Source organism: Lactuca saligna, chromosome 4, assembly GCF_052625555.1.
Source record: "Lactuca saligna cultivar CGN05327 chromosome 4, ASM5262555v1, whole genome shotgun sequence".
Classification (NCBI taxonomy): domain Eukaryota; kingdom Viridiplantae; phylum Streptophyta; class Magnoliopsida; order Asterales; family Asteraceae; genus Lactuca; species Lactuca saligna.
The window spans coordinates 197,034,907-197,043,684 of record NC_136420.1 but is presented as its reverse complement, the minus strand read 5'-3'; the positions used below and the strand labels follow the sequence as shown (position 1 = coordinate 197,043,684).

General features: G+C 26.5%; 1 long non-coding RNA gene across 1 annotated transcript; it reads right to left on the bottom strand.

Annotated features, from left to right (window-relative positions):
- Positions 1–517: 517 nt before the first annotated feature.
- On the bottom strand, positions 518–6,393 carry LOC145043221 (uncharacterized). Its single transcript, XR_013680924.1, has 3 exons — positions 6,139–6,393; positions 5,966–6,035; positions 518–5,870 (listed from the first exon to the last, which is right to left on the bottom strand). It is a non-coding gene; the product is annotated as an uncharacterized LOC145043221 (long non-coding RNA).
- Positions 6,394–8,778: the final 2,385 nt, after the last annotated feature.

Sequence of the window (8,778 nt, the reverse complement as noted above, 5' to 3'; positions counted from 1 at the left end):
CGTGATGCTTGAGACAAGTAATTAAGAATCTTCATCAAAAATTAGGTAAGTTGAATTCATCTTGATTGTTTGGCAAACTGTGTCTGATGGAAATTCGCTTATTCAATTTGTTACTTCAAGATAGATGGTGTCTATGAAACCATTGATGAAATAATCCCATAACGTCATGCGGTCAATGAGGTTTTCTAAAAATAATGTTTTGGGGCCGGCTACTAGGTAAAAGCCCGTTAAAGAATGGACTTTGATTTATAAGAAGGGGCAATCCTATAATTTAAAAGTTTAGATTGTTGGTTTTTTTATGACTTCTTTTTCTCTAGTGGATAAAATGGCTTCAAGTGATACTTTTGCATTTAATTAGTTTAATAATTTAGGAATGGGTAGTGGATTTTATGGAGTGAAAGAAATGTTTTTGAATGTTGAACGTGATCTTCAATGACTGCTTTATATGCTACGTTGTAGGCGGTTTCTATTTCAATCTTTATTTTGTAACTTTTATAGATCACATTTTGTCCAAGAATGAATGAATTGGCAAATGCCCCAATCATCGTAGATGCCTTTGTTTGCACAGATGAATATTACATATTATTTCTTTACATAGCTTGAAGTGGATACTCTTCTAGAGTTAATGTAATGGACGGTTTTTCTATTGTTTTGATTAATGTTTGCGATTAACTATCATCGAATGATATCTCCTGAATGTCTTCTTTTGATTTTTTTTTATTGTTGAGCTGCTAGGTGCTTCTTCTTGAGGTGCGGAATATAATGCTTCTCTTCTAGTTTTAGTATTTCGAGTTGTCTGAGTAAAAAGGCTTTATGTTCTTGCTTTTGTTTGAGCTGATGTTGTATCTGCTTCGTGGTTGCTTCCATTTTTCCTCAATGTGTGTTAAATGATTGTTTACGCCTATGTACCTAAATATTTGCTTATACTTGTGTGCTTCTATTATTTCACATGATATATTCATGTCATTGCATACTTTGGATGATATATTCATATCACTGTATAGTTCAGATGATATATTCATATCATTGTGTTCTTTTGTTTGTATTAGTATCATTGTACTTCATCATTATATGCTTTTGATAATCACATATTTTTAATATACTTATGTGCGCTCCTAAAGTATCTGATTTTATTTTCTCATAAAGTTTCTTCAAAATCTTTTAATACACTTTGACTTACTACTTATGGTAATTTTTATAAAACATATCTAATATTATGTCTTTTTTCTAGCAAAATCTAAGTCATAACAATGTTCAAAATACTCACATATAAACGGATCTAAATAACACATGTTTCAAATTCATAGATTAATTTAAAAAAATTGTCAGAAAAATCTCAATATTTTCAAGAAAGTTAACTTTAGTCACAAGATTTTTTTTTAACATAAAAATCCCGATTATTTCATTTACATTTCCAACAAATTTAGATATTCTTTTTATTGATTGTAATCAAAATCTCGAAGCCAAAAAATTCAAGAATGGTATAACAAAATGGGAATTCAAATCCAATTAACTGAAGAATTATGAAATTTACACCCAACAAGTTTTCTTAACTGAAACTGAAACAATGATAATAGCTACAACTAACGCTATAGAAACAATTAAAAATGTAATTAAATCGCTTCAATTTAGGAATTCATAGCAAAACATATATAAGATAAAGCATGCAGGGAAGCTTTTCAATTTGATAAAGCCCCAATATTTTCAGAAAAGTTGCACTTTAATCCCAAGATTTTTTTCGAACATAAAAGTTTAGATTATTTGTAAAATCACCATTCCTTGTTGATATAAAAATCATCTTTTTTAATCTGAAATTATTTTATGATTTTTTTATAGAGATTTGAATAAGGATTTCAATCATCAGATGAAAAATCATATATACTACTTCAGCATCATTATTATGATCTTGAATTTTTGATGGGATTTAATAATGCAAATAATTTAGTTAATGTTTCACTTTTGGATTTTGGATACAAGAAAAAGTAACTTTTTGAAAAATTCAGAAAATCCTAATTTTTTATAACATTTGCCAAAAGGACTTTTGGCTCCTAAAAAGATAAGTCAAACACCCTTTAAGAATATGAAGAATTGTCATATCTATCATTTTTCGAACTTCAATTTTTTAATCTGGTTTACAAAAATTAGGAAGAAGTATATGAGATTAGGGGAGAATAGAAGGATGTCAAAATTAATCTACGCATCCAAAAGAATGATTGAAACATTACATTATACGAGATTAGGGGAGAAAAAAAGGATGTCAAGATTAATCCATGCATCCAAAAGAATGATTGAAACATTGCATATTGTTTTCAAATTCCAATTTTATAATTTTACATTTCTTAATTTCTTATCTTAATAAAGATATCTTTTTCAAATCGTTGTACTCTATTTTTTCTAGTTGTAATCTTTTCCAATGGTTTTTTAATATATTAGTCTAAAACCTATTATTTTTTGAACTTAATTTGTAATATTAAGTTCATTTTTAAATATCCAAAAGAAAATTAATATGGAGACTATTTATTAATTTTCTAATTTTAATCAACTTATATGCTGCATTATTATTGTTTAATTTCTTAAAAATTAAATCATGTATTTAATTGTTTTGTTGACATAAATCTTTACATAATTTTTTAAGTAAATTGACTTTATAACTGTTATTGGATTACAATAAATGGTTTTTCTTTAAATGGTTTTTCTTTAGTAGTTTTAACTTTTATATATTTTTCGAATAATGTTTTCTATTGAGTTAAATTTTGTAATAATTTAGAAATTTGTTTCAACAAAAATAAACATTTGATCTCCAGGAAAAATGCCGATATTTTGGACAAAATTTTAATAAAATCCTCAATTTTATTTTTTAAGTAAAAAATCCCAACTTTTTCACCTTTTGAATAGAAAAACCCAAGAAACCGGCTAATTTATTCACTTTAATCCTTTTTGACCTGTTCAGCAGGTCATAGGATCAAATTGTTAATTTGTCGAAAATAAAAAGATTTTTTTGCAGATTTCGACAAAAATTTTATATAATGTATAAACATATTTTTTACATATCTATATCTATTTTTACGTATTTTTGAAAATTTTTTATTTTATAACTATATATTTACATATTTTTATGTATTTTAAATGTATAAACATATTTTTCTACTTAGTTATATGTATTTTTAACCATTTTACATATTATTTTTTATGTATTTTTATATGTTATTTATGTATTTTTATATATTTTTACATATTTATGTATATTTAAAACTTTTTATATATTTATATCTATTTCTAAATATTTTAGATTTCTTTTATATATTATGTATTTATATATTTTTTTAAAGTTTTTCATACAGATGTTTTGTATATTTATGTATTTTAAATGTATAAACATATTGTTTTACTTATTTATATATATTTTTTAAGTACTTTACATATTTTTTTTGTTTATTTTTGTGTTTTTTTATGTATTACATATATTTATATATTTTTGCATATTTATGTATTTTTTAGTTTTCTTGTTTATATATTTTTATGTACATTAAATGTTAAAGTGTATTATTTTTACATAAAAATATATAAACACGTAAAAATAATACAATTAAACATTTAAATTCATAATACATAAATATGCAATTAAACATTTAAATAATACAATTAAACATTTAAATTCATATATAGACATAAGAAAACTAAAAGACTACATAAATATGCAAAAATACATATAAATTCATAGTACATATAAAAACACAAAAAATACAAAAAAAAAAATTAAAAAAATACATATAAATACTTAAAACAATACGTCTTTATATTTAAAATACATAAATATACAAAAACATCTATATAAAACAAAGGAATTCTTAAATATATAATACATAAAAAATATTTAAAATACTTAAAAATATATGTAAATATGTAAAATAATACATTTGTACATTTAAATATATAATACATAAAAAACATATAAAAATATAAAAAATATATGTAAAGTACTTTAAAAATGCATATAAACATGTAAAAACAATACGTTTATACATTTAAAATACATAAATATACAAAAACATCTATATAAAAAAAGTTTTAAAAATATATAAATAAAAGATATGTAAAATACTTAAAAATAGATATAAATATGTAAAAAATACATTTATACACTTAAAATACATAAACATCTATATAAAAAGCTATTAAAATACATAATACATAAATATGTAAAAATATATCACATAAAAAATATGTAAAATGGTTAAAAATACATACAAATAAGTTAAAAAAATATATTTATACATTTAAAATACATAAATATATACTTATAAAAATATAAAAAATACAAAAATACATAAAAATAGATATAAATATGTAAAAAATATGTTTATATATTATATAAAAATCTTACCAAAATCTGTAAAAAAAAATCCCTTTATTTTCAAAAAATTAGACTTTTCTATTGAAAAAGTAAAAAAATCGGGACTTTTTTGTTTAAAAATTAAAATTTATTACTTTATTGAAAATTTATCTAAAACATCGGAACTTTTCCAAAAATACTTTATGTTATATTTTTATGACTTTAGATATTAATTACATATTATATAATATTTTATTATGTTAAGACATAGTTTTACACGACATTTTTTAGTTATGTAAACCACCAATATACGAAGAACCACAATTTCAGAACTGTTGGTAAATTAAATGTAAAGGGGTGTCGATGACAAATTGCAACCCAAAAACGAATCCAACAATTAAACATCACATGCTTTTGAGCACGAAAAATTACAGCAGTCTTAATCCAAATTATCTAATAAAGATAAAAATTTAACAACGAAAATTTATGTACCTATAACTGCTGCTTTACACATCGTGAATGAATAGCTGCAAATGCCTCCAATACAATTAATAGTCGTTTTGTTATTATTGTTTCCTCAATGACACCGATTTGACCAAATCCAAAGCGCTATACTACCTACTTATGAATCAGAATCTTAAATTTCCACAACGACAATGGCATCGATTATAAAAATACACTAATATTGTTATTATTGTTTCCTCAATGACACCGATTTGACCAAATCCAAAGCGCTACACTACCTACTTATGAATCAGAATCTTAAATTCCCACAACGACAATGGCATCGATTATAAAAATACACTAATATCACGATCACAGTAGCAATAAAACAAGCCTAATCAATCAAAGACACAAAAAAATGTGGTGTACAGCCTTTAAAGAACATATATCTGTGAGCAACCACACGTAATTCGTAATAATGTTTTATATTTAGCCGGTTAATTATGAAATTCACGATGTATAAGAAACGTATAACTCGCTAGTTTGTTAATATTTGGCGGAAATTGATGACAAATTAATGATGAAAGATGATATATTAGTACCTTGTGAGCCACAAAACAGTGATGCCGATTTTGTGATTCTGAGACTGCTTCTATGATTGATCTATTACGAGCGTTTGCTTCCAACATATTCGACGGATTCTTGAAATTCTTGGGACTAAATAAGTTCCAATCGTTTAAAGAGCGACAAAATTGATGTGTGTGGATCTTTAAAACCGAAGAAGAAGAAGAAAGGGGAAGAAACGAGGCAAGAACATGAAGGGAGAGCCGGGCAAACCCCGTACCACCTCCCTTCACCAAAACAAAAAATTATGGTTTTATTAGACTTGTTGGCCTGCCAAGCAAGCGCACCTGACATGGCAAAGGCCGACTCACAACAAGAAATTCAACTCTCCTTTACATCTACATAAGATTCATCGATAAAGAATCGGACTCCAGAAACATGATGCTACAAGATCCATATGATCAATCAATTACACAATCACCATGATAGCTTCAAGACATATCATCAAGTAAGAACACATGAATACGATCTGGAAAACAATAAACACAAACAAGTTAGATCGAGTCGAAACAATTATTTAGATTGAAAAAACTAACGTGATTCCACGAATCAACGATTTCTCACCAAGAAGCGGATAAGGACGCACTGGTTAATCATAGCGCCATAAAGGGAATCAATGGAGGATCTTCACAAGCTATAGATGATAGATAAAGGCGAATTAATTCAATGATGTAAACAAAAAAGAAGCGAAAGTATCATAACAGTAACGTGTATAGAACAAACGTATACAAACATACCTCATCCGTATGGAAAAGAGAACCGGAAACTTCCATTCTGATGAGGAAAAATATCGCCGGAAATAAAATCCGTTCAACATGATAAAATCATAACCAAGTTGTAGATCGGAGGCCGATCTGTGCGAGTATACAATTATAATCGGTGAATTTTAGACAGGTTGAGGAAGATCTGAGATAAACAGAAGCAGAGAGAACCTCCGACATGGCTGCAAAGAAACAAAGAGGAAAGGGATAATGAATAAAGAAAAGGGTAACAGGGGTATTTATTGACCCTTGGATATGATCCAACGGAAGAGATTAAAATACATTCGTGTTTTCAACGACTAGATTTAAGACACAACATTGCAAACTAAAAATGGTATGAGAAAAGAGAGCATCTACGGAGAAGATTCCAGATGCGTGTGACGCGGCTTAAGGTCATTTTTTTTTTGAGAAATTAAATTATCTTTTACTTTTTTTTCCTATAATTATTCATACCAATTAAAATTATCATAAATCATCATTAATTGTAATTAATATATTTTTAATATAATCTTAATGAGTTAGTTAAAAAAATATGAAATGATGATACTTATCATAATTTTATTGAGTAGGAACATTTGTAGGAAATGATGATGAAATTATGATACTTATCATAATTTTATTGAGTAGGAACATTTGTAGGTATAAAAAATAGGAAGGAATTTAATTTCTCTTTTATTTTTATTTTTATTTGAGAAATTAAATTACCTTCTAATTTTATCTCTCCATTAAAATTATAACAAAGCACCATTCAATTTAATTATATTTAATATATTCTAAATATAGTCTTAATGTCTTAATGACTTAGTTAAAAAAAATATAGAATGATGATACTTATCATAATCTTATTACGTAGAAATATTTGTATGCATAAAAAATAGAAAGCAATTTAATTTCTGTTTTGATTTCAATAACCCGATAACAGTTTGAGATTATTAATGGAGCTGTTTTTTTGCGTGATTTTTTTTTATTTTGATAAATTAAATATCATCTTTTTTTTCTACATATCTTCCTATACATTTAAATGATTGCATGTGTCATATTAGTATCCTAAAATATCATTAAATTTTACATATGTCACAATTTAATTTGGTAGGATGATATGTAGAAACAAAAAGAAAAATAATATTTAATTTCTCTTTTTTTAGGGAAATGGACTTAACAAGATAATTATCTTTTCGGTTTGTTCATATCTGGGTAACTATCTTTTTTTGTACACATCTAGGTAATGAACTTTTTGGAAATATTCGCATATAACCATTATGATCGACTGTAGCAAGTTACATCCGGTCATAACCGGTTATAATAGTCATATGTAAACACTTTCAAAAAAAGTTTGTTACCTAGATGTGTACAATACAAAGATAGTTACTCAGATGTGAACAAACCGAAGAGGTAACAGTAAATTATACGAATAATCCTTGTAGTTTGGGTAATTTGTGCGTTTGGTCCCTAACTTATTTTTTAACTTGGATGATCCCTATTATTTGTTTCCGTTGTGTGTTTGGTCCCTATCTTACCTCAAAAGACTATTTTCCCTTTTTTTAATTTATTTTTTAATTAATTTTCTTATTTATGTATTTATTTTTTTGTATATTTTAAAAAATTAATAAACCTTATATATTTGTATCTCCTCACCCTAAACCTGAAACCACATTCGAGAAATTTAAGCTAGGTCCCACCAGTCACCATCTTATCTCTCATCCTCCTCGACTTCTCTTTCATTTTCATCTTTAATGACATCAACGTTTTCATTATCTCTTTTTTTCGGTCCTTCAACTCCGGCGAACCAACCGTACAATCCTTCTATTGGTTTGTGGTGGTGGAAAATTCAATGAAGAGACAGTGTGTTGTGGGTTTGATTCGCCAGAGTTGAAGGACCTAAAAAATAAGGGATTGTGAAAACGTTGATGTGGGGTCTGTTAATTTTTTAAAAAATATAAAAAATAAATACATAAATTAGAAAATTAATTAAAAAATGGCACAATAGTCTTTTGAGGTAAGATAGGGACCACACGCACAACAAAAATAAACAGTAGTGATCATCCAAGTTAAAAAATAAGTTAGGGATCAAACACACAAATTAACCAAACTGCAGGGAACATTCATGTAATTTACTTTTACCTTTTTTAGTTTGTTCACATCTGGGTAACAATCTTTTTTTGTACACATCTAGGTAACGAACTTTTTGGAAGTGTTCACATATGACCGGTTATCACCGGATGTAACCTGCTACAGCCGATCATAATGGTCATATGTAAACACTTCAAAAAAGTTCGTTACCTAGATGTGTAAAAAAAAATGATAGTTACCTAGATATGAACAAACCAAAAGGTTAATTACCTTGTCAAGTTCATTTCCCTTTTTAAAGGACCATGTATGGTCAGTAACAACTGAGTCACTCCTTATGTGGGTCATAATGTGGTCCTAACAAGATAATGTGGTCATTATAAGAAAAACACGATTCCTTTTAATCGTTGTGTTATTTTTTGTGGGCATTAGGATGAAACGAGCAAATATCACCGTTTTGAACATTGGACCATTTGACAACGGTCAAATTCAAATAAAAAAATTCACTTCTTTATTTTTACTATATATACAACATTTTATATCATTCTC